The sequence below is a fragment of the Oryzias latipes genome, chromosome 1, assembly GCF_002234675.1.
Source record: "Oryzias latipes chromosome 1, ASM223467v1".
In the NCBI taxonomy this organism is placed as follows: Eukaryota; Metazoa; Chordata; class Actinopteri; order Beloniformes; family Adrianichthyidae; genus Oryzias; species Oryzias latipes.
Genome location: NC_019859.2, coordinates 545,625 through 569,698, shown reverse-complemented (window position 1 = coordinate 569,698; position 24,074 = coordinate 545,625). Strand labels below are relative to the sequence as shown.

The 24,074-nt window shown below is 47.7% G+C and overlaps 1 pseudogene; it reads left to right on the top strand.

Moving 5' to 3' along the window:
* Positions 1 to 723: 723 nt before the first annotated feature.
* On the top strand, positions 724 to 23,550 carry LOC101163227 (annotated as a pseudogene).
* The last annotated feature ends 524 nt before the right edge of the window (positions 23,551 to 24,074 follow it).

The following is a 24,074-nucleotide window of genomic DNA, read 5'->3' as shown; positions in this document are numbered from 1 at the left end:
TAACCCCTTAGTCCTGAGCACGTCCACTCACAATAACCCCTTAGGCCTGAGGGCGTCCACACACAATAACCCCTTAGTCCTGAGCGCGTCCACTCACAATAACCCCTTAGGCCTGTGCGCGTCCACTCACAATAACCCCTTAGGCCTGAGGGCGTCCACACACAATAACCCCTTAGTCCTGAGCGCGTCCACTCACAATAACCCCTTAGTCCTGAGCGCGTCCACTCACAATAACCCCTTAGTCCTGAGCGCGTCCACTCACAATAACCCCTTAGGCCTGAGGGCGTCCACTCACAATAACCCCTTAGTCCTGAGCGCGTCCACTCACAATAACCCCTTAGTCCTGAGCACGTCCACTCACAATAACCCCTTAGGCCTGAGGGCGTCCACACACAATAACCCCTTAGTCCTGAGCGCGTCCACTCACAATAACCCCTTAGGCCTGTGCGCGTCCACTCACAATAACCCCTTAGGCCTGAGGGCGTCCACACACAATAACCCCTTAGTCCTGAGCGCGTCCACTCACAATAACCCCTTAGTCCTGAGCGCGTCCACTCACAATAACCCCTTAGTCCTGAGCGCGTCCACTCACAATAACCCCTTAGGCCTGAGGGCGTCCACTCACAATAACCCCTTAGTCCTGAGCGCGTCCACTCACAATAACCCCTTAGGCCTGTGCGCGTCCACTCACAATAACCCCTTAGGCCTGTGCGCGTCCACTCACAATAACCCCTTAGGCCTGTGCGCGTCCACTCACAATAACCCCTTAGGCCTGAGGGCGTCCACACACATAAACAAATTGCTATAGAAACGTGTCTCAGAAGGACTCTGACTGCTTCCTGGTGGCGCCTGGCTCCATGGCGGCTTCTTTTTTTCAGCTTTGTTGGTGGACAATAGCTTAAATCCATCAGAACTCCTGGAAGAACCGTTGTGGTTCTGCCGGACCTGTGGTGTGTTTTTGGCTGACAGGAAATGAGAGTGTGAGGTCACTTCCTGCTGGAGTTTCATAAATGAAAACTGCTGCATGAGGAAGTCTGTGTGGTTCCTGTTGCCAACACCTTCTGGTTCTGCTGGGCCCCTGAAGTCCGTCCAGAATCTCTTGTGAAGGAAGGTTTAGCTGTCCAGCAGCGGGGAGGAGACCTCAGCTCATTCTGTGAGTCCCAATCAGGTTCTGCCCCAGAGCAGAGCTGTTGGTTTGATTCCCTGTGAGCTTCTGATCAGGTAGCAGGGGGAGGTCTTCCTGTGGATTCTACCAAGAATACCTCAGAGTTTTGGTTTGTTCCGTCTGCATTGTTTTTACCAAAGAACCGTGGATTTGAGGAACTGTAATCTAGAACATACCGGAGCACAGTCGGTTCTGATGAGGGTCCAGAACGAGTTCTGCTCACGTGAGACCATGATGTCTGCCTTCTGGTGGTTCTGGAGAACTCGGTGGACACACAGTCCTCCTGACCCCTCAGGTTGGACTCCAGAGGTCCGGTGCACCGTCAGATCCAGTTCTCCTCCTCAGTCCGGACAGGTTCTGGTGCCTCCTCGTATCCCTCCTCTTCAGTTTGTGGGCGTCTGCTGCCTCAGGTTGTTTGGTTGGTTGTCAGATGTTCTGTCTGCTTCTTTCCAGTATTAAACCCAGGAACGGGAGTTTCTCCTGGAGATGTTTCTGCAGATTTTTATGTGCTCCTTTTGAGTTCAGGACTCATTTATTCGGACAGGGGGTGTGAGGGGTGTGACCAGGTGTCCTGCTGCTGAAAACATGAGTGGAGGTAAAACCCTGGTGACCCACCCCCTTCGTAATCCTCTGCCGTGGTCCTCTCCGGGCTGACGGAGAAGCAGCTGAAGAGCCAAGACAGATCAGGGCACCACCTGCCCAGGACCCCCCCTGGGGGCACCCCCCTGGCTGCGTTGTCTGTCAGACCTACAGAGTCAGCGGTGCACTGATAGTAACGGCCCCCCATGAGGAGGTCCAGAACATGGCCAAACTCCAACCCGAGATGGCGTTCAGCAGAGCAACGGAAAGAAAGATCTGGTGAAACGTTGGTTAGATGATGATCTCTGGTCTTCTCAGGCGACCGGAATGGGACCAGAGCTGCTCTTGAACACACTGGAGGACCTGACAGAGGAGGATTTCCTCAAGTTCAAATGGTTCCTGCAGCAGCCCCACAGCCTTCAAGGCCTCCCAGCCATCAAGAAGGTCCACCTGCAGACAGCAGGCCGATGGGAGGCCGTGGACGTGATGGTGCACACCTACGGACTTCCTGCAGCGGTGGAGGTGACCATGAAGGTTCTGGAGAAGATCAGCAGGAATGACCTGCTACAGAGTTTGTCTGTGAGCAACTCAGAAGGTCAGTCTTGAGCTACGTTCACACCGCCCTCGCCAACGCGCTCAGGCCTAAGGGGTCTGTGTGCGTGGAACGTCGCTTTTCACTCAGAAGAAGAGAGCAAGTATTTACGCGCTTGTCAGATTCATACAAAGAAAACATGAATATTTCCAGCACCAGTAGCTCCAGTTCCAGCGATGAAGAAATTATTGTTCTGTTGATGATGAAAGACGCCGGAAAAGACGTTGATTTTGGGGACATCCCATGGTTACGAGAAGAGAAGAACATGGGGAGTTTTATCGACTGGTACAAGAGCTGAAAATGTATCATGAGCGTTTTCGGGGATATTTTAGAATGTCCGTCATTATTTCTCCGCGGCAGTGTAGACGCTACTTGGCGTTTATCTTCTTCGCTGGTATGTGTCCTCAGAAAGACAGTTTTGTGTTTGAGCGCCCCCAAGTTGTGTTTTACTGTAACTTCAGAAGCTCCAGACACGTGTGCAAAATCGCCATTCTCATTGGTCGAATAGTTTTTGACGCGGCGCGTCAAACCAAAAAAACGAACCCGAGGCGTTTTTTTTGACGCTTTGACGCGTGGCGTTTTTTCGCGTCAGTGTTTACACTCACATTGGTGCCCTTTGTTTAGTCACGAGGCGTTAAACGTCGGCGAATATCGCGCGCAAAATTTGGCCCGGTGTGAACGGGCCTTAAAGGACACACGAATAATTACGGTTTGTGTCCGGCTGGAATTCTACAGCAGTCTTTCATTATCGGAATCGAGCTGTGAGAGAAAAAGCACCAGAGTAACCCGGCTGAGACCTTTCAAGACTATTCCAACTGTAGGGGGCGGACTAGAGCTAGGAACCAGTAGAAAAGAAGAAGAGCCCCTCCCCCCTCGTCTAGTTTGACACGCCGTGGGCTGAAGGCGTTCAGTCCGTGGCGTGTTCGTAGCTACAGACAAACACCCGGTGGTCCTGCATGACTGAAGGATGATGGGAAGCGACTGTCTGCCTGCAGGTGTCACACATGCCGGCGAGCTGCCAGAGAAGGACGGATCTTCTGCCGCTGGAGTCTCTGGTATGTCACGACATCAGCATATTCATCACAGGACTAGCATGACCTTATGAACCGTGATAAACCAGTCAAATTCAGTGTAGTGTGTGGAAAAGTGTGTCTGTGTGTGAAAGTTGTGATGTATTTCATGCTGATGTGGAAACACAACCATGGAAACCTCTGAGAACAGAGAAGTTTAGATGAAAGTGAGTTTGGCTCAAAGGTTCTGATCAGGAGAGCATCCCTTCTGACTGACGCCGTTGCTTTCCACGTGGGGCTTGAGGTTCCCCTGGAGGACAGTGAAGCCCCCCATGAGGGCGCTGTCCTGCACCCATCCCAGACACCCCAAGAAGGCCGGTACTGCAAACTACTGTTGGGCCTGTTGGCTGAGACAGCAGTCAGAGACCGATCCCCCACCCCAACGTCCACGGCCACAGCCCTCTGATCTACAGAGAGAAGTCCCAACGTGGTGGTTCACCAGCCCGCAGTCTCCCACCGTGAGCAGCTCTAGAATGGTAGAGTGTCCAACCACTCTCGAGGGATTGAGCCTAGAGCCCAGGCTCTGCATGGACACAAGCTCAACCCATTTTGCTCCCAGAGAGGGGATGTTCCAAGTCCCCAAAACCAGTTTACCACTGTCCCACGGGGTGCTGAGCTCCAGTTTCTCATAAGTCATTACTTACTTTTAAAAGTAAACTTCTGTGCTTCAGAGCACACCCACGTGAAGAAATGCGTCTGTCCTCCGCCACGTGGCGCAGCACAAATCATCCTAGCGGTGGAGGGTTAGCCAGCTCTAAGTCACTACGGCTCCCCCTTAAAAAAACAAGTTTGGACACCACTACAGCTCCGAATGCCCTACAGCGATAGGGAGGAGCCAGAGGGGTAGGGGAGGGGTTGGGCCTAAGTCTTTTGGATGACTGCTCCCTCAAAGGATTTCCTCTCTTGTGTGTTTGCTGCTGATGGAGACGTGTCACACTTCCTGTCCACACAGGGTTGATGGTTCCAGCTCCAGAGCCACGCCCCATCACATTTTACCAGAAGATGCTTCAGTCCAACCTCCAGGACACGTTCATGTGTGTGCAGGAAGGCTGGGCAGAGGACAAGCGGCGCCTGGTCGACATTTACACGGAGCTGTACGTGACCGCCGGACGCCACGTTCACATCATCGCTCAGCATGAGGTCCGCCACATCGAGGACGCGCCGAAGACGACGCAAACAGAGAAACAAGTGAGACCTGGAGAGATGTTCCAGCACCCCTCAGGGGATTCCAGACCCATAAGAACTGTGCTGACCAACGGCATCGCAGGGATCGGAAAGTCCTTCCTGGTGCAGAAGTTTGTGTTGGACTGGGCCGAACAGAGATCCAACCAAGACGTGCATCTTCTGTTCCCGTTCTCCTTCCGCCAGCTGAACCCTCTGAAGGGACAGACCTTCAGCCTGGCAGAGCTGGTCCACGAATGCATCCCGGAGAGCGCAGACATCCCAGCAGACGCCCTGAACAGCATCTTTGCTGCCCTGCAGTCATCAGGAAACAGCAACTATGACAAGAGCCGCTTCAGAATCCTCTTTGTGTTTGACGGACTGGATGAGAGCCGCCTCCACCTGGACCTTCACTGCGACAGCATTCGCTCTGTGGACGTAAGAAAGTCCACCACGACAGACGTCCTGCTGAGAACGCTCATCGGTGGAAAACTTCTGCGCTCTGCTCGCATCTGGATAACGACCCGGCCGGCGGCGGCCGGTCTGATCCCTCCACGGCTCGTCTGCTGCACCACGGAGATCAGAGGGTTCTCCGACCCTCAGAAGGATGAGTTCCTCAGGAAGAGGTTCAGAGAGGAGGAGCAGGCCAACAGGGTCATGGCCCACATCAGGAAGTCTCGAAGCCTCCACATCATGTGCCACATCCCGGTCTTCTGCTGGATCACCGCCACAGTTCTGGAGGATCTGCTGAAGGACGTAAAGGACCAAAACCTGCCAAAGACCCTGACTGAGATGTACACGGAGTTCCTGATGTTTCAGATTGACCGGGCAGCAGAGAAGTACGGCCCAGAGAAGAGCCTGCAGTACATCAAGTCTCTGGCTAAGCTGGCCTTCCAGCAGCTGGAGAAGGGCAACCTGATCTTCTACGAAAAAGATCTGAGAGATGGCGGCAGCGACTTCCGTGAGGCCTCAGTTTGTTCTGGAGTCTTCACAGAGATCTTCAGAGAAGAGAGTGGAAGGAAAGAGAGGAATAAGATGTTCAGCTTCGTCCATCTGAGCGTTCAGGAGTTCCTGGCTGCCGTGTACGTGAGGATGTCCATCACCAACAGAAGCAGAAGCCTGTCTGCTGGTCAGCTGACTCTGACCAACATCCAGCTGCTCCTCAGCCAAAAACCCTGCGTGAAGCTGCATAAGATCTTCATCAACAAGGCTGTGGAGAGCCCGAACGGACACCTGGACTTGTTCCTGCGCTTCCTCCTGGGGCTGTCCCTGCAGACCAACCAAGACAGACTGAAGACCCTTCTCATGCGGACCACCAGCAACGTGGGGACGGATCAGGAGACAGTCCGCTACATCAAGAAGAAGATCAGCGAGAACCTGTCTGCAGAGAGGAGCATCAACCTGTTCCACTGTCTGAATGAACTGAATGACAGCTCTCTGGTGGAGGAGATCCAGCAGTTCCTGAGCTCCGGAGCTCTGTCCACAGACCAGCTGTCCTCTGCTCAGTGGTCCGCTCTGGTCTTCATCCTACTGTCTTCAGAAGAAGACCTGAAAGAGTTTGACCTGAAGAAGTACTCGGCTTCAGAGGAGGCTCTTCTGAGGCTGCTGCCGGTGGTCAAAGCCTCCAGCAAAGCTGTGTAGGTGCTCCTGAAGCTGCAGCACTTAGTGATGCTGCTACCAACTCAGTGGCCTCATGGTGGAGCGTCTGCTCTCACTGGGAGGTTGCGAGTTCTGGTCTGACCAGAGACACTAAAAACGGGTCTCAAAGCTTTTCTGCTTGACTTGTTTATCCATGTTCATCAGTTTTCAGCCATGTTCATCCGTGTTCATGCATGTTCATGCTTGTTCATCCATGTTCTCTCATGTTCATGCGTGTTAATGCGTGTTCTTTCGTGTTCATCTGTATTTATGCGTGTTCATGTGTTTTCTTTCTTGTTCTCTCATGTTCATGCATGTTCATCTGCATTCATGCGTGTTCTTTCGTGTTCATGCATGTTCTTTTGTCTTCATGCGTGTTCTTTGGTGTTCATCCATGTTCATCTGCGTTCATGCGGGTTCTTTTGTGTTCATCTGTGTTCATGCGTGTTCGTGCGTGTTCTTTGGTGTTCATGCGTGTTCTTTGGTGTTCATCTGCGTTCCTGCGTGTTCTTTTGTGTTCATCTGCATTCATGCGTGTTCGTGCGTGTTCTTTCGTGTTCATGCGTGTTCTTTGGTGTTCATCTGCGTTCCTGCGTGTTCTTTTGTGTTCATCTGCATTCATGCGTGTTCGTGCGTGTTCTTTCGTGTTCATGCGTGTTCTTTGGTGTTCATCTGCGTTCCTGCGTGTTCTTTTGTGTTCATCTGTGTTCATGCGTGTTTGTGTGTGTTCTTTCGTGTTCATGCGTGTTCTTTGGTGTTCATCTGCGTTCCTGCGTGTTCTTTTGTGTTCATCTGTGTTCATGCGTGTTTGTGCGTGTTCATGCGTGTCTGTGCGTGTTCTTTTGTGTTCATGCGTGTTCTTTGGTGTTCATCCGTGTTCATCTGCGTTCATGCGTGTTCTTTTGTGTTCATCTGCATTCATGCGTGTTCTTTCGTGTTCATGCATGTTCTTTTGTCTTCATGCGTGTTCATGCGTGTTCTTTGGTGTTCATCCATGTTCATCAGCATTCATGCGTGTTCATTTGTGTTCATCTGTGTTCATGCGTATTCCTGCATGTTCTTCGTGTACATGCATGTTCTTTCGTGTTCATGCGTGTTCATTTGTGTTCATGTGTATTCATGCATGTTCATCTGTGTTCATGCGTGTTCGTGCATGTTCTTTCGTGTTCATGCATGTTCTTTTGTCTTCATGCGTGTTCGTGCGTGTTCTTTCGTGTTCATGCGTGTTTATATGTGTTCATCCATGTTCATTTGTCTTCATGCGTGTTCCTGCGTGTTCTTTCGTGTTCATGCGTGTTCGTGTGTGTTCTTTCGTCTTCATGCATATTCTTTTGTCTTCATGCGTGTTCGTGCGTGTTCTTTCCTGTTCATGAGTGTTCTTTCGTGTTCATGCGTGTTCATCTGCGTTCATGCGTGTTCTTTTGTGTTCATGCGTGTTCTTTGGTGTTCATCCGTGTTCATCTGCGTTCATGCGTGTTCTTTTGTGTTCATCTGCATTCATGCGTGTTCTTTCGTGTTCATGCATGTTCTTTTGTCTTCATGCGTGTTCATGCGTGTTCTTTGCTGTTCATCCATGTTCATCAGCATTCATGCGTGTTCATTTGTGTTCATCTGTGTTCATGCGTATTCCTGCATGTTCTTCGTGTACATGCATGTTCTTTCGTGTTCATCCGTGTTCATTTGTGTTCAGGTGTATTCATGCATGTTCATCTGTGTTCATGCGTGTTCGTAAGTGTTCTTTCGTGTTCATGCGTGTTCGTGCGTCTTCTTTCCTGTTCATGAATGTTCTTTCATGTTCATGCGTGTTCATGCGTGTTCGTGCGTATTCTTTCATGTTCATGCGGGTTCGTGCGTCTTCTTTCCTGTTCATGAGTGTTCTTTTGTCTTCATGCGTGGTCCTGCATGTTCTTTCGTGTTCATGCATGTTCTTTTGTCTTCATGCGTGTTCGTGCGTGTTCTTTCGTGTTCATGCTTGTTCGTGTGTGTTCTTTCATCTTCATGCATGTTCTTTTGTCTTCATGCGTGTTCGTGCGTGTTCTTTCGTTTTCATGCGTGTTCGTGCGTGTTCTTTCCTGTTCATGCGTGTTCTGCGTGTTCTTTCCTGTTCATGAGTGTTCTTTCGTGTTCATGTGTGTTCATCCGTGTTCATTTGTGTTCAGGTGTATTCATGCATGTTCATCTGTGTTCATGCGTGTTCTGCATGTTCTTTCGTGTTCATGCGTGTTCGTGCATGTTATTTCCTGTTCATGAGTGTTCTTTCCTGTTCATTAGTGTTCATATGTTTTCATCCGTGTTCATGTGTATCCATGCATGTTCATCTTTGTTCATGCGTGTTTGTGCGTGTTCATGCATGTTCTTTTGTCTTCATGCGTGTTCGTGCGTGTTCTTTCGTGTTCATGCGTGTTCGTGCGTGTTTTTTCCTGTTCATGAGTGTTCATGCGTGTTTGTGCGTATTCTTTCATGTTCATGCGGGTTCGTGCGTGTTCTTTCCTGTTCATGAGTGTTCTTTCGTGTTCATGCATGTTCTTTTGTCTTCATGCGTGTTCATGCGTGTTCTCTGGTGTTCATGTGTGTTCATGCGTGGTCGTGCATGTTCTTTCGTGTTCATGCATGTTCTTTTGTCTTCATGCGTGTTCGTGTGTGTTCTTTTGTCTTCATGCATGTTCTTTTGTCTTCATGCGTGTTTGTGCGTGTTTTTTCATGTTCATGCATGTTCATGCGTGTTTTTTCCTGTTCATGAGTGTTTTTTCGTGTTCATGCGTGTTCCTGCGTGTTCTTTCCTGTTCATGTGTGTTCATCCGTGTTCAGGTGTAGTCATGCATGTTCATCTGTGTTCATGCGTGTTCGTGCGGGTTCGTGCGTGTTCTTTCCTGTTCATGAGTGTTCTTTCGTGTTCATGCGTGTTCATGCGTGTTCGTGCGTATTCTTTCGTGTTCATGCGTGTTCGTGCGTGTTCTTTCCTGTTCATGAGTGTTCTTTCGTGTTCATGCGTGTTCATGCGTGTTCGTGCGTATTCTTTCATGTTCATGCGGGTTCGTGCGTGTTCTTTCCTGTTCATGAGTGTTCTTTTGTCTTCATGCGTGTTTATGCATGTTCTTTTGTCTTCATGCGTGTTCATGCGTGTTCTCTGGTGTTCATCTGTGTTCATGCGTGGTCGTGCATGTTCTTTCGTCTTCATGCATGTTCTTTTGTCTTCATGCGTGTTCGTGCGTGTTCTTTCGTGTTCATGCGTGTTCGTGTGTGTTCTTTCATCTTCATGCATGTTCTTTTGTCTTCATGCGTGTTCGTGCGTATGTTTTCCTGTTCATGAGTGTTCCTTCGTGTTCATGCGTGTTCGTCCGTGTTCTTTCGTGTTCATGCGTGTTCGTGCGTGTTCTTTCCTGTTCATGCGTGTTCTGCGTGTTCTTTCCTGTTCATGAGTCTTCTTTCGTGTTCATGTGTGTTCATCCGTGTTCATTTGTGTTCAGGTGTATTCATGCATGTTCATCTGTGTTCATGCGTGTTCTGCATGTTCTTTCGTGTTCATGCGTGTTCGTGCATGTTATTTCCTGTTCATGAGTGTTCTTTCCTGTTCATTAGTGTTCATATGTGTTCATCCGTGTTCATGTGTATCCATGCATGTTCATCTTTGTTCATGCGTGTTTGTGCGTGTTCATGCATGTTTTTTTGTCTTCATGCGTGTTCGTGCGTGTTCTTTCGTGTTCATGCGTATTTATATGTGTTCATCCGTGTTAATTTGTGTTCATGCGTGTTCTTTCGTGTTCATGCGTGTTCGTGTGTGTTCTTTCGTCTTCATGCATGTTCTTTTGTCTTCATGCGTGTTCGTGCGTGTTCTTTCATGTTCATGCGTGTTCGTGCGTGTTCTTTCCTGTTCATGAGTGTTCTTTCGTGTTCATGCATGTTCGTGCGTGTTCTTTCCTGTTCATGTGTGTTCATCCGTGTTCATTTGTGTTCAGGTGTATTCGTGCATGTTCATCTGTGTTTATGCGTGTTCGTGCGTGTTCTTTCCTGTTCATGAGTGTTCTTTCGTGTTCATGCATGTTCTTTTGTCTTCATGCGTGTTCATTCGTGTTCTTTGGTGTTCATCTGTGTTCATGCGTGGTCGTGCATGTTCTTTCGTGTTCATGCATGTTCTTTTGTCTTCATGCGTGTTCGTGCGTGTTCTTACTTGTTCATGCGTGTTCGTGTGTGTTCTTTCCTGTTCATGCGTGTTCTGTGTGTTCTTTCCTGTTCATGAGTCTTCTTTCGTGTTCATGTGTGTTCATCCGTGTTCATTTGTGTTCAGGTGTATTCTTGCATGTTCATCTGTGTTCATGCGTGTTCTGCATGTTCTTTCGTGTTCATGCGTGTTCGTGCATGTTATTTCCTGTTCATGAGTGTTCTTTCCTGTTCATTAGTGTTCATATGTTTTCATCCGTGTTCATGTGTATCCATGCATGTTCATCTTTGTTCATGCGTGTTTGTGCGTGTTCATGCATGTTCTTTTGTCTTCATGCGTGTTCATGCGTGTTCTCTGGTGTTCATCTGTGTTCATGCGTGGTCGTGCATGTTCTTTCGTGTTCATGCATGTTCTTTTGTCTTCATGCGTGTTCGTGCGTGTTCTTTCGTGTTCATGCGTGTTCGTGTGTGTTCTTTCATCTTCATGCATGTTCTTTTGTCTTCATGCGTGTTCGTGCGTATGTTTTCGTGTTCATGCGTGTTCGTGCGTGTTGTTTCCTATTCATGTGTGTTCATCCGTGTTCATTTGTGTTCAGGTGTAGTCATGCATGTTCATCTGTGTTCATGCGTGTTCGTGCGTGTTCTTTCGTGTTCATGCGTGTTCGTGCGTCTTCTTTCCTGTTCATGAGTGTTCTTTCGTGTTCATGCGTGTTCATGCGTGTTCGTGCGTATTCTTTCATGTTCATGCGGGTTCGTGCGTGTTCTTTCCTGTTCATGAGTGTTCTTTTGTCTTCATGCGTGTTCATGCATGTTCTTTTGTCTTCATGCGTGTTTATGCATGTTCTTTTGTCTTCATGCGTGTTCATGCGTGTTCTCTGGTGTTCATCTGTGTTCATGCGTGGTCGTGCATGCTCTTTCGTGTTCATGCATGTTCTTTTGTCTTCATGCGTGTTCGTGCGTGTTCTTTCGTGTTCATGCGTGTTCGTGTGTGTTCTTTCATTTTCATGCATGTTCTTTTGTCTTCATGCGTGTTCGTGCGTATGTTTTCCTGTTCATGAGTGTTCCTTCGTGTTCATGCGTGTTCGTCCGTGTTCTTTCGTGTTCATGCGTGTTCGTGCGTGTTCTTTCCTGTTCATGCGTGTTCTGCGTGTTCTTTCCTGTTCATGAGTCTTCTTTCGTGTTCATGTGTGTTCATCCGTGTTCATTTGTGTTCAGGTGTATTCATGCATGTTCATCTGTGTTCATGCGTGTTCTGCATGTTCTTTCGTGTTCATGCGTGTTCGTGCATGTTATTTCCTGTTCATGAGTGTTCTTTCCTGTTCATTAGTGTTCATATGTGTTCATCCGTGTTCATGTGTATCCATGCATGTTCATCTTTGTTCATGCGTGTTTGTGCGTGTTCATGCATGTTCTTTTGTCTTCATGCGTGTTCGTGCGTGTTCTTTCGTGTTCATGCGTATTTATATGTGTTCATCCGTGTTAATTTGTGTTCATGCGTGTTCTTTCGTGTTCATGCGTGTTCGTGTGTGTTCTTTCGTCTTCATGCATGTTCTTTTGTCTTCATGCGTGTTCGTGCGTGTTCTTTCATGTTCATGCGTGTTCGTGCGTGTTCTTTCCTGTTCATGAGTGTTCTTTCGTGTTCATGCATGTTCGTGCGTGTTCTTTCCTGTTCATGTGTGTTCATCCGTGTTCATTTGTGTTCAGGTGTATTCATGCATGTTCATCTGTGTTTATGCGTGTTCGTGCGTGTTCTTTCCTGTTCATGAGTGTTCTTTCGTGTTCATGCATGTTCTTTTGTCTTCATGCGTGTTCATTCGTGTTCTTTGGTGTTCATCTGTGTTAATTTGTGTTCATGCGTGTTCTTTCGTGTTCATGCGTGTTCGTGTGTGTTCTTTCGTCTTCATGCATGTTCTTTTGTCTTCATGCGTGTTCGTGCGTGTTCTTTCATGTTCATGCGTGTTCGTGCGTGTTCTTTCCTGTTCATGAGTGTTCTTTCGTGTTCATGCATGTTCGTGCGTGTTCTTTCCTGTTCATGTGTGTTCATCCGTGTTCATTTGTGTTCAGGTGTATTCATGCATGTTCATCTGTGTTCATGCGTGGTCGTGCATGTTCTTTCGTGTTCATGCATGTTCTTTTGTCTTCATGCGTGTTCATGCATGTTCTTTTATCTTCATGCGTGTTCGTGCGTATGCTTTCCTGTTCATGAGTGTTCCTTCGTGTTCATGCGTTTTAGTGCTTGTTCTTTCGTGTTCATGCGTGTTCGTGCGTGTTCTTTCCTGTTCATGAGTGTTCTTTCGTGTTCATGCGTGTTCTTTGGTGTTCATCTGCGTTCCTGCGTGTTCTTTTGTGTTCATCTGTGTTCATGCCTGTTTGTGCGTGTTCTTTCGTGTTCATGCTTGTTCTTTGTTGTACATCTGCGTTTCTGCGTGTTTTTTGGTGTTCATGCGTGTCTGTGCGTGTTCTTTTGTGTTCATGCGTGTTCTTTGGTGTTCATCCGTGTTCATCTGCGTTCATGCGTGTTCTTTTGTGTTCATCTGCATTCATGCGTGTTATTTCGTGTTCATGCATGTTCTTTTGTCTTCATGCGTGTTCATGCGTGTTCTTTGGTGTTCATCCATGTTCATCTGCATTCATGCGTGTTCATTTGTGTTCATCTGTGTTAAAGCGTATTCCTGCATGTTCTTCGTGTACATGCATGTTCTTTCGTGTTCATGCGTGTTCATTTGTGTTCATGTGTATTCATGCATGTTCATCTGTGTTCATGCGTGTTCGTGCATGTTCTTTCGTGTTCATGCATGTTCTTTTGTCTTCATGCGTGTTCGTGCGTGTTCTTTCGTGTTCATGCGTGTTTATATGTGTTCATCCATGTTCATTTGTGTTCATGCGTGTTCCTGCGTGTTCTTTCGTGTTCATGCGTGTTCGTGTGTGTTCTTTCGTCTTCATGCGTGTTCTTTTGTCTTCATGCGTGTTCGTGCGTGTTCTTTTCTGTTCATGAGTGTTTTTTTCGTGTTCATGCGTGTTCGTGCGTGTTCTTTCCTGTTCATGTGTGTTCATCCGTGTTCATTTGTGTTCAGGTGTATTCATGCATGTTCATCTGTGTTCATGCGTGTTCGTGCGTGTTCTTTCGTGTTCATGCGTGTTCGTGCGTGTTCTTTCCTGTTCATGAGTGTTCTTTCGTGTTCATGCGTGTTAATACGTATTCTTTCGTGTTCATGCATGTTCTTTCCTGTTCATGAGTTTTCTTTCGTGTTCATGCATGTTCTTTTGTCTTCATGCGTGTTCATGCGTGTTCTTTGGTGTTCATCTGTGTTCATCTGTGTTCATGCGTGGTCGTGCATGTTCTTTCGTGTTCATGCATGTTCTTTTGTCTTCATGCGTGTTCGTGCGTGTTCTTTCTTGTTCATGTGTGTTCGTGTGTGTTCTTTCGTGTTCATGCGTGTTCGTGTGTGTTCTTTCGTCTTCATGCGTGTTCTTTTGTCTTCATGCGTGTTCGTGCGTGTTCTTTCCTGTTCATGTGTGTTCATCCGTGTTCATTTGTGTTCAGGTGTATTCATGCATGTTCATCTGTGTTCATGCGTGTTCGTGCGTGTTCTTTCGTGTTCATGCGTGTTCGTGCGTGTTCTTTCCTGTTCATGAGTGTTCTTTCGTCTTCATGCGTGTTCTTTTGTCTTCATGCGTGTTCGTGCGTGTTCTTTCCTTTTCAGGTGTGTTCATCCGTGTTCATTTGTGTTCAGGTGTATTCATGCATGTTCATCTGTGTTCATGCGTGTTCTTTCCTGTTCATGAGTTTTCTTTCGTGTTCATGCATGTTCTTTTGTCTTCATGCGTGTTCATGCGTGTTCTTTGGTGTTCATCTGTGTTCATGCGTGGTCGTGCATGTTCTTTCGTGTTCATGCATGTTCTTTTGTCTTCATGCGTGTTCGTGCGTGTGCTTTCCTGTTCTTGAGTGTTCCTTCGTGTTCATGCGTGTTCGTGCGTTTTCTTTCGTGTTCATGCGTGTTCGTGCGTGTTCTTTCCTGTTCTTGAGTGTTCTTTTGTGTTCATGCGTGTTCGTGCGTGTTCTTTCCTGTTCATGAGTGTTCTTTCGTGTTCATGCGTGTTCGTGCGTGTTCTTTCCTGTTCATGAGTGTTCTTTCGTGTTCATGCGTGTTCGTGCGTGTTCTTTCCTGTTCATGAGTGTTCTTTTGTGTTCATGCGTGTTCGTGCGTGTTCTTTCCTGTTCATGAGTGTTCTTTCGTGTTCATGCGTGTTCGTGCGTGTTCTTTCCTGTTCATGAGTGTTCTTTCGTGTTCATGCGTGTTCGTGCGTGTTCTTTCCTGTTCATGAGTGTTCTTTTGTGTTCATGCGTGTTCGTGCGTTTTCTTTCGTGTTCATGCGTGTTCGTGCGTGTTCTTTCCTGTTCTTGAGTGTTCTTTTGTGTTCATGCGTGTTCGTGCGTGTTCTTTCCTGTTCATGAGTGTTCTTTCGTGTTCATGCGTGTTCGTGCGTGTTCTTTCCTGTTCATGAGTGTTCTTTCGTGTTCATGCGTGTTCGTGCGTGTTCTTTCCTGTTCATGAGTGTTCTTTTGTGTTCATGCGTGTTCGTGCGTGTTCTTTCCTGTTCATGAGTGTTCTTTCGTGTTCATGCGTGTTCGTGCGTGTTCTTTCCTGTTCATGAGTGTTTGTGCGTTTTCTTTCGTGTTCATGCGTGTTCGTGCGTGTTCTTTTGTGTTCATGCATGTTCTTTTGTCTTCATGCGTGTTCGTGCGTGTTCTTTCATTTTCATGTGTGTTCATGCGTGTTCTTTTGTGTTCATGCTTGATCGTTCGTTCTCTTTCATTTGTTTTTTTTTTCGTCTTCATGCGTGTTCGTGCGTGTTCTTTCATGTTCATGCATGTTCTTTTGTCTTCATGCGTGTTCTTGCGTGTTCTTTCATTTTCATGTGTGTTCATGCGTGTTTATCCATGTTCTTTCGTGTTCATCTGTGTTCTTTCCTGTTCATGAGTGTTCTTTTGTGTTCATGCGTGTTTGTTCGTGTTCTTTCGTGTTCATGAGTGTTCGTGCGTATTCTTTCGTGTTCGTGTGTGTTCCTTCGTGTTCATGCGTGTTTATATGTGTTCATCCGTGTTCATGTGTATTCATGCATGTTCATCTGTGTTCATGCGTGTTCGTGTGTGTTCTTTCGTCTTCATGCATGTTCTTTTGTCTTCATGCGTGTTCGTGCGTGTTCTTTCATGTTCATGCGTGTTCGTGCGTGTTCTTTCCTGTTCATGAGTGTTCTTTCGTGTTCATGCATGTTCGTGCGTGTTCTTTCCTGTTCATGTGTGTTCATCCGTGTTCATTTGTGTTCAGGTGTATTCATGCATGTTCATCTGTGTTCATGCGTGGTCGTGCATGTTCTTTCGTGTTCATGCATGTTCTTTTGTCTTCATGCGTGTTCATGCATGTTCTTTTATCTTCATGCGTGTTCGTGCGTATGCTTTCCTGTTCATGAGTGTTCCTTCGTGTTCATGCGTTTTAGTGCTTGTTCTTTCGTGTTCATGCGTGTTCGTGCGTGTTCTTTCCTGTTCATGAGTGTTCTTTCGTGTTCATGCGTGTTCTTTGGTGTTCATCTGCGTTCCTGCGTGTTCTTTTGTGTTCATCTGTGTTCATGCCTGTTTGTGCGTGTTCTTTCGTGTTCATGCTTGTTCTTTGTTGTACATCTGCGTTTCTGCGTGTTTTTTGGTGTTCATGCGTGTCTGTGCGTGTTCTTTTGTGTTCATGCGTGTTCTTTGGTGTTCATCCGTGTTCATCTGCGTTCATGCGTGTTCTTTTGTGTTCATCTGCATTCATGCGTGTTATTTCGTGTTCATGCATGTTCTTTTGTCTTCATGCGTGTTCATGCGTGTTCTTTGGTGTTCATCCATGTTCATCTGCATTCATGCGTGTTCATTTGTGTTCATCTGTGTTAAAGCGTATTCCTGCATGTTCTTCGTGTACATGCATGTTCTTTCGTGTTCATGCGTGTTCATTTGTGTTCATGTGTATTCATGCATGTTCATCTGTGTTCATGCGTGTTCGTGCATGTTCTTTCGTGTTCATGCATGTTCTTTTGTCTTCATGCGTGTTCGTGCGTGTTCTTTCGTGTTCATGCGTGTTTATATGTGTTCATCCATGTTCATTTGTGTTCATGCGTGTTCCTGCGTGTTCTTTCGTGTTCATGCGTGTTCGTGTGTGTTCTTTCGTCTTCATGCGTGTTCTTTTGTCTTCATGCGTGTTCGTGCGTGTTCTTTTCTGTTCATGAGTGTTTTTTTCGTGTTCATGCGTGTTCGTGCGTGTTCTTTCCTGTTCATGTGTGTTCATCCGTGTTCATTTGTGTTCAGGTGTATTCATGCATGTTCATCTGTGTTCATGCGTGTTCGTGCGTGTTCTTTCGTGTTCATGCGTGTTCGTGCGTGTTCTTTCCTGTTCATGAGTGTTCTTTCGTGTTCATGCGTGTTAATACGTATTCTTTCGTGTTCATGCATGTTCTTTCCTGTTCATGAGTTTTCTTTCGTGTTCATGCATGTTCTTTTGTCTTCATGCGTGTTCATGCGTGTTCTTTGGTGTTCATCTGTGTTCATCTGTGTTCATGCGTGGTCGTGCATGTTCTTTCGTGTTCATGCATGTTCTTTTGTCTTCATGCGTGTTCGTGCGTGTTCTTTCTTGTTCATGTGTGTTCGTGTGTGTTCTTTCGTGTTCATGCGTGTTCGTGTGTGTTCTTTCGTCTTCATGCGTGTTCTTTTGTCTTCATGCGTGTTCGTGCGTGTTCTTTCCTGTTCATGTGTGTTCATCCGTGTTCATTTGTGTTCAGGTGTATTCATGCATGTTCATCTGTGTTCATGCGTGTTCGTGCGTGTTCTTTCGTGTTCATGCGTGTTCGTGCGTGTTCTTTCCTGTTCATGAGTGTTCTTTCGTCTTCATGCGTGTTCTTTTGTCTTCATGCGTGTTCGTGCGTGTTCTTTCCTGTTCATGTGTGTTCATCCGTGTTCATTTGTGTTCAGGTGTATTCATGCATGTTCATCTGTGTTCATGCGTGTTCTTTCCTGTTCATGAGTTTTCTTTCGTGTTCATGCATGTTCTTTTGTCTTCATGCGTGTTCATGCGTGTTCTTTGGTGTTCATCTGTGTTCATGCGTGGTCGTGCATGTTCTTTCGTGTTCATGCATGTTCTTTTGTCTTCATGCGTGTTCGTGCGTGTGCTTTCCTGTTCTTGAGTGTTCCTTCGTGTTCATGCGTGTTCGTGCGTTTTCTTTCGTGTTCATGCGTGTTCGTGCGTGTTCTTTCCTGTTCTTGAGTGTTCTTTTGTGTTCATGCGTGTTCGTGCGTGTTCTTTCCTGTTCATGAGTGTTCTTTCGTGTTCATGCGTGTTCGTGCGTGTTCTTTCCTGTTCATGAGTGTTCTTTCGTGTTCATGCGTGTTCGTGCGTGTTCTTTCCTGTTCATGAGTGTTCTTTTGTGTTCATGCGTGTTCGTGCGTGTTCTTTCCTGTTCATGAGTGTTCTTTCGTGTTCATGCGTGTTCGTGCGTGTTCTTTCCTGTTCATGAGTGTTCTTTCGTGTTCATGCGTGTTCGTGCGTGTTCTTTCCTGTTCATGAGTGTTCTTTTGTGTTCATGCGTGTTCGTGCGTTTTCTTTCGTGTTCATGCGTGTTCGTGCGTGTTCTTTCCTGTTCTTGAGTGTTCTTTTGTGTTCATGCGTGTTCGTGCGTGTTCTTTCCTGTTCATGAGTGTTCTTTCGTGTTCATGCGTGTTCGTGCGTGTTCTTTCCTGTTCATGAGTGTTCTTTCGTGTTCATGCGTGTTCGTGCGTGTTCTTTCCTGTTCATGAGTGTTCTTTTGTGTTCATGCGTGTTCGTGCGTGTTCTTTCCTGTTCATGAGTGTTCTTTCGTGTTCATGCGTGTTCGTGCGTGTTCTTTCCTGTTCATGAGTGTTTGTGCGTTTTCTTTCGTGTTCATGCGTGTTCATGCGTGTTCGTGCGTGTTCTTTTGTGTTCATGCATGTTCTTTTGTCTTCATGCGTGTTCGTGCGTGTTCTTTCATTTTCATGTGTGTTCATGCGTGTTCTTTTGTGTTCATGCTTGATCGTTCGTTCTCTTTCATTTGTTTTTTTTTTCGTCTTCATGCGTGTTCGTGCGTGTTCTTTCATGTTCATGCATGTTCTTTTGTGTTCATGCGTGTTCTTGCGTGTTCTTTCATTTTCATGTGTGTTCATGCGTGTTTATCCATGTTCTTTTTTTTTTTTTTTTTTTTTTTTTTTTTTTTTTTTTTTTAACTTGTTCTGTCCAACAGCTGAGCAAACAGATTAGAGCTGAAGGCTTTTTGTGTTGGACAGGTTTTACTATCACAAAAAGAGGTTATATAGCTTCAAGAAACTAGAGTGTAGATTTGTATAAACCCCTTTTTGTCGTATTATTTTTTATTTATTTGTTACATTTAGTGTGTGTGGGGACGGAGAGGGGAAGAATGTGAGGGGAGGGTGGAAGAGAGTAAAAGGAAAAAAGGTGAAAAGGTGGGGGATACAAGCACTGATTTGACTAAGTTATTAATTTAAGCTGTAACAATTATACCAGATCTGCTGGAAAGACGAATGTTACATCAAAGGTGAAAATCTGACACTAAGATGAGCGAGAAAAAAAAGCTGTCCATCAATACACTGTAGGTAAGGAGGAGGGATGAAGCAGACAGGGAGCAGTGTGGAGTGTGCACGTGCACGTGGGGGTGGAGATACATGCATGCTGCCGACGTGAACCGTGTGTTCATAAAGGGAGCCAGATCCTACCCAGCCAGACCAGCCAGACCAGGAGAGGGGAGGAGAGCCCCCCAGGCCAGAAGCCCCCCCAGCATCCGGACCCAGGCAGCCCGGGAGGGGAGGAGGAGGGGACCGCCCACCCCACCAGCCAGGCACAGAGAGGGCCCCCCTACAGGGGCCCCCCCAATGCCCAGAGGCACAAGCGAACCCAGTGTCCGGCCCCCAGGCCACAAGACAGGAGCGCTTAGCCGTACCAGGCGGCAGCCATGGGGGCCACCGGGCGCCGGACACCGAGACAAAGGCCAGGGACGAAGCCAGGGCCCCCGGAACCCAAGAGCCGGCCACCACCCGACCGGCGCCCCGTCCCCGCAAGCCAGCCCAGGCCCGCGACCTTAGCAACCCAGGGATCGCCACGCACCCACAGCCACAGCCACCCCCCTAAAACTCTACGCACTACCACCCCCCCCGCCTTAATATCTGACCCCCCCTCCCCAACCCTCTCAGTGCCCTCCCCTCTCTGTGATGGGGAGGGAAAGCCCCAGAGGGTCCCAGCGAGCCAGCCCCCAGGTCGGTCCTACCCATGCACTCACACACACATACTCACAATCATCTGGTTACCCTCCCTACCCCCGCCGCCAAGCAGCAACCCCCCCCCCAGCCGGCCGACCCCCAGCGCCGCATGCCCGACCCCTCCCGCAGCCGACAGGACACCCATAAGCCCGGCCGCCCTGAGAGGACCAGGCGGGTGAAGACCGGCCGCCCCCCCCCGACCCCACCCATGTATGGAGGTGTGGGAGTGCTGTGTGTGTGCTGCAGGTAAAATAGGAGGTCACCAGTGTGGGGGGATCCACCGCTGCCAAGCCGCAAAGCCCCCCACTCCGGAGTCCCTCTGTGAGTGGTGTGTATTTGCTGTGTGTGTGCTGCTAGCATGCAGTGTGTGTGTCTACAGAGGAAGTTAAAATTGTGGGGGGGCTTTCGTGTTCATCTGTGTTCTTTCCTGTTCATGAGTGTTCTTTTGTGTTCATGCGTGTTTGTTCGTGTTCTTTCGTGTTCGTGTGTGTTCCTTCGTGTTCATGCGTGTTTATATGTGTTCATCCGTGTTCATGTGTATTCATGCATGTTCATCTGTGTTCATGCGTGTTCGTGCGTGTTCTTTTGTGTTCATGCTTGATCGTTCGTTCTCTTTCGTTTGTTTTTTTTCCGTCTTCATGCGTGTTCGTGCGTGTTCTTTCATGTTCATGCTTGTTCATCTGTGTTCTTTCATGTTCATGCGTGTTCTGTTCTTTTAGGCTCAGCAGCTGTAATCTGTCCCAAAGAACCTGTGAAGCTCTGACTTCAGTTCTCAGCTCCAGAACTTCTCTGAGGGATCTGGATCTGAGCAACAACAACATCCAGGATTCGGGCCTGAATCTACTCTCTGCTGGACTGGAGAGTCCGCACTGCAGACTGGAAACAGTCCGGTTGGTCAGACTCACCTGGAAGTTCATCCCAAAGTGTTTGATCTACGTGATTTACGCATGTCGTCTTATTCCAGGGATGACATGAAAACTGATATTTGCCTTTTTCCAAACAGATGACAGCTACACGTTTTTCACTAAATGTAATAATGTGGCCACAGGGGCCCAAGCAAGGTTCTGGTTGTACCGGCCCCAAGCCCGCATAAATCCAGAGGGTTGTGTCATGAAGAGTATCCCATGACAAATGTTTGCCAAACCAAAGATGTGAATCAGACCCATGATGTCCGTACTGGATCAGTCGAGGCCGGGGGGGGGGCTCTCAGCACTTTGTAATATTTAGGAATCTAAGATAATTTTCCTCTTATTTCTGTTGTTGCTTTTCTTTCAGGCTGAATCAAACGGGCCTCACAGACAAATGCTGTCTGATCATCTCCTCACTGATGTCCAAGTCCTCAAAGCTCAGACACCTCGACCTGGGGAACAACGACCTGCAGGATTCTGGACTGAAGCTGTTGTCTGGTGGACTGGCGAGTCCTCTCTGCAGACTGCAGTCTTTAGGGTAATGCCTTCGGGTTTCTGTAGGTCTCTGTTGGGAGGATGGGAACCTTGGGTTCAGAACACCAACACAGCTGGAACCCTTCCACACAAGATCCTCTAGACCTGCTGAACTGAAAGACCCACCTACACCTGACAGACCATAATGTTCTCCTGCTGCCACTAGAATTCAGATGTCCATCACAGAGACACAAAAACCCTGAATCCACGTCCGTAAGGACACCTCTGCAAAGAAAGGAGCTTTCAGGAGTTTGCTGTCAAATCAAACCTTTAGTGTTAAAGCAGGACGTTGATTTGCTGCTTTTCAGAGGCGACGCAGAAACGCTGGTGTTTGTGTCTGCAGGCTGTCAGGCTGCATGATCACGGACACAGGCTGTGCTCTTCTTGCTACTGCGGTGAAGTCCAACCCGTCCCACCTGAGAGAGCTGGACCTGACCTACAACCATCCAGGAGAGGCTGGGATGAAGCTGCTGTTGACTGAACTGCAGGACCCTCTCTCAAGACTAGAGTGTCTCAGGTCAGCAATGACTTCAGCCTGGAGTTACGTCTTCAGAGCAGATCAGAGGCAGAAGAAGGAAGGCAAAGGTTTGGCAGGCAGACGGTGGTGAGAGCAGCCATGCTGCTGCTTCAGAGACAGGAGGAAGAGCTGGAGGCAGCAGCTCTTCCTCCTGTCTCTGTGGGACCAGGATGGATCCGTCAGACGATCAGGGATGTTCTGGAGATCCATGCAGGGATGATGGAGGTGAAAGGAGGCTGAGGGAGGAGCTACAGGAAAGAGGAGGTTCATGGATGAAGGAGGACATGAGGGTGGTTGGTGTGAGCACCTGTGCTGAACGTCATTTACATGTACATACATGTACATACATGTACATACATGTAGAATCATACGTGTTCATAAACACGATGGATGGAAGGGGACGCAGACCGTCTCTGTGTTTACGTGTCTCCTTCCTTCTCAGGGACTAAAATCTCCAATAAAGACTGGGCGGAGCTAAACTTCTGACGTGAATGATTGACTGTGTAAAAAAAGTGGCCCCGCCCCCTGGCGTTCCAAACAGGAAGTGCACAGACTTCTGTAGAGAAACGTCTGTTCCTCCGTCGTTCTCCAGGAAAAACCGTTCTGATACTTTTTTAAACATCTTCCTGCAATAATCCTTCTTCTTTATGATATTTTCTCTTTGTTTAAGTTATAAACGGACCAATCAGACGCCACAATCAAAGCACGCGGTGCCCGCTGGCCCCCACCTCAAATGTTTGATTGACAGATTCTCCCAAATTGCCTTCAGTGGAAGGGGTGTGGACTTCCAACAAGCTCACTCCTAATTGGCGACTGTAGTTGCCATAGAAACGCTGACTCAGACCAATCACTGTCGTCTGGCTCCACCATGGCGACTGAATTGGTTTCATTTTGCTGGAGCCGGAGTGAGATCCCAGCCGCTCTGTCCAGTTCTCTATACAGTCACTGAGTTGGATGGAGGCGGACGGTTTCCTGTCACGCCCCCTGGGGGGAGCAACTAACTTCTCCTCAGGACTGAGATCCTCAGACGTTCTGCTCTCCTAGAGGTTACATGAGAGTCCATATTTTTGGTAAAAGCAGCTCCTTTCTCCTCCAGGATGGAACATGGTGGAGAACTGAGACTACAGCCTGGACTCAGGAAGTGTGAGTTCTTTGTGACACCATGTCTGAGAGAAGCCAAAGTTCTGCAGATCACCGTGTCTCCTCCTGCAGATTTCTGTGGACTGACTCTGGACTCCAACACGGCTCACAAACAGCTCAGACTCACCCCAGACCTGAAGACGGTGACGGCGAGCCGCGAGCGCCATCCGTACGCCGACCATCCAGAGAGGTTCCACTTCTGTCAGGTGCTGTGCGCTCCACCTCTGAGCGGACGCTCCTACTGGGAGGTGGAGTGGCAGCAGGTGGTCCACGTGGCGGTGACCTACAGGGGGATCAGCCGCAGAGGAACCAGACAGGAATGTTTGTTTGGACGGAACCAGCACTCCTGGAGTCTGTGCTGCTCCGGCATCGGTTACTCCGTCCTGCACCAGAACCGGAGCAGGTTCTCCGCTCTCCGCCCTCCTCAGGCTCCAACAGAGTAGCGGTTTACGTGGACCACCCGGCGGGGACTGTGTCCTTCTTCAGAGTCTCTGAGGACGGGCTCGTCCACCTCCACACCTTCAGCGCCGCCTTCACGGAGCCGCTCCACGCCGGACTGGCCTTCTGGTTTGGAGGATCCGGATCCAGAGCATCACTGTGTTCTCTGTAGAACGGGGTTCTGCTGACGACAATGTGGAGGACAGACACTGGACGCATGCGCGGGTTTGAGTCCCGAAACACGCACAAGCATACACAAAAACACACAAATACACACACAAACATATGAACAATCATACAAATACACACAAACATACACAAAAACACACAAATACACGTTTACAAACAAACATTTGATCCCTTACAAACACACAGAAATGTCAGATTTTTTTCTAATGTGGATTTAAAGTTTTATTTCTCACAAAACTAAATTTTATTTTTAGGATTTTTTTTTTCTGAATAAATAAAAAAAATATCTTATTTTCTGTGGAAATGTTAGGAACTTTCTAAAGATGATCCACATTTTTATCCAACATGTAATCACGGTGTTATTAGAATCAGAATCAGCTTTATATATATATATATATATATGGGTCACAAATAAAGCAGAAACTCTTTCTTTTGCTGATGATGCAGCCGTGTTACTTTTTTGATGGACGTATAATCTTCATACGCCGTCATTTAAATCTCAGACTCCGTCTCACTGAAGTATAGCGCTCTCTTTTTTTCTCCACGCGTTTCCATGGTGACTCCAGAAATCTGCGATCCATTGAGAATGTCTGTATGTACCTGCTGTGCACGTGCATTAACCCAGGGTTACCAAGTCGAGTGTAATTACGCCAACTCATATCCGGTCTTTTG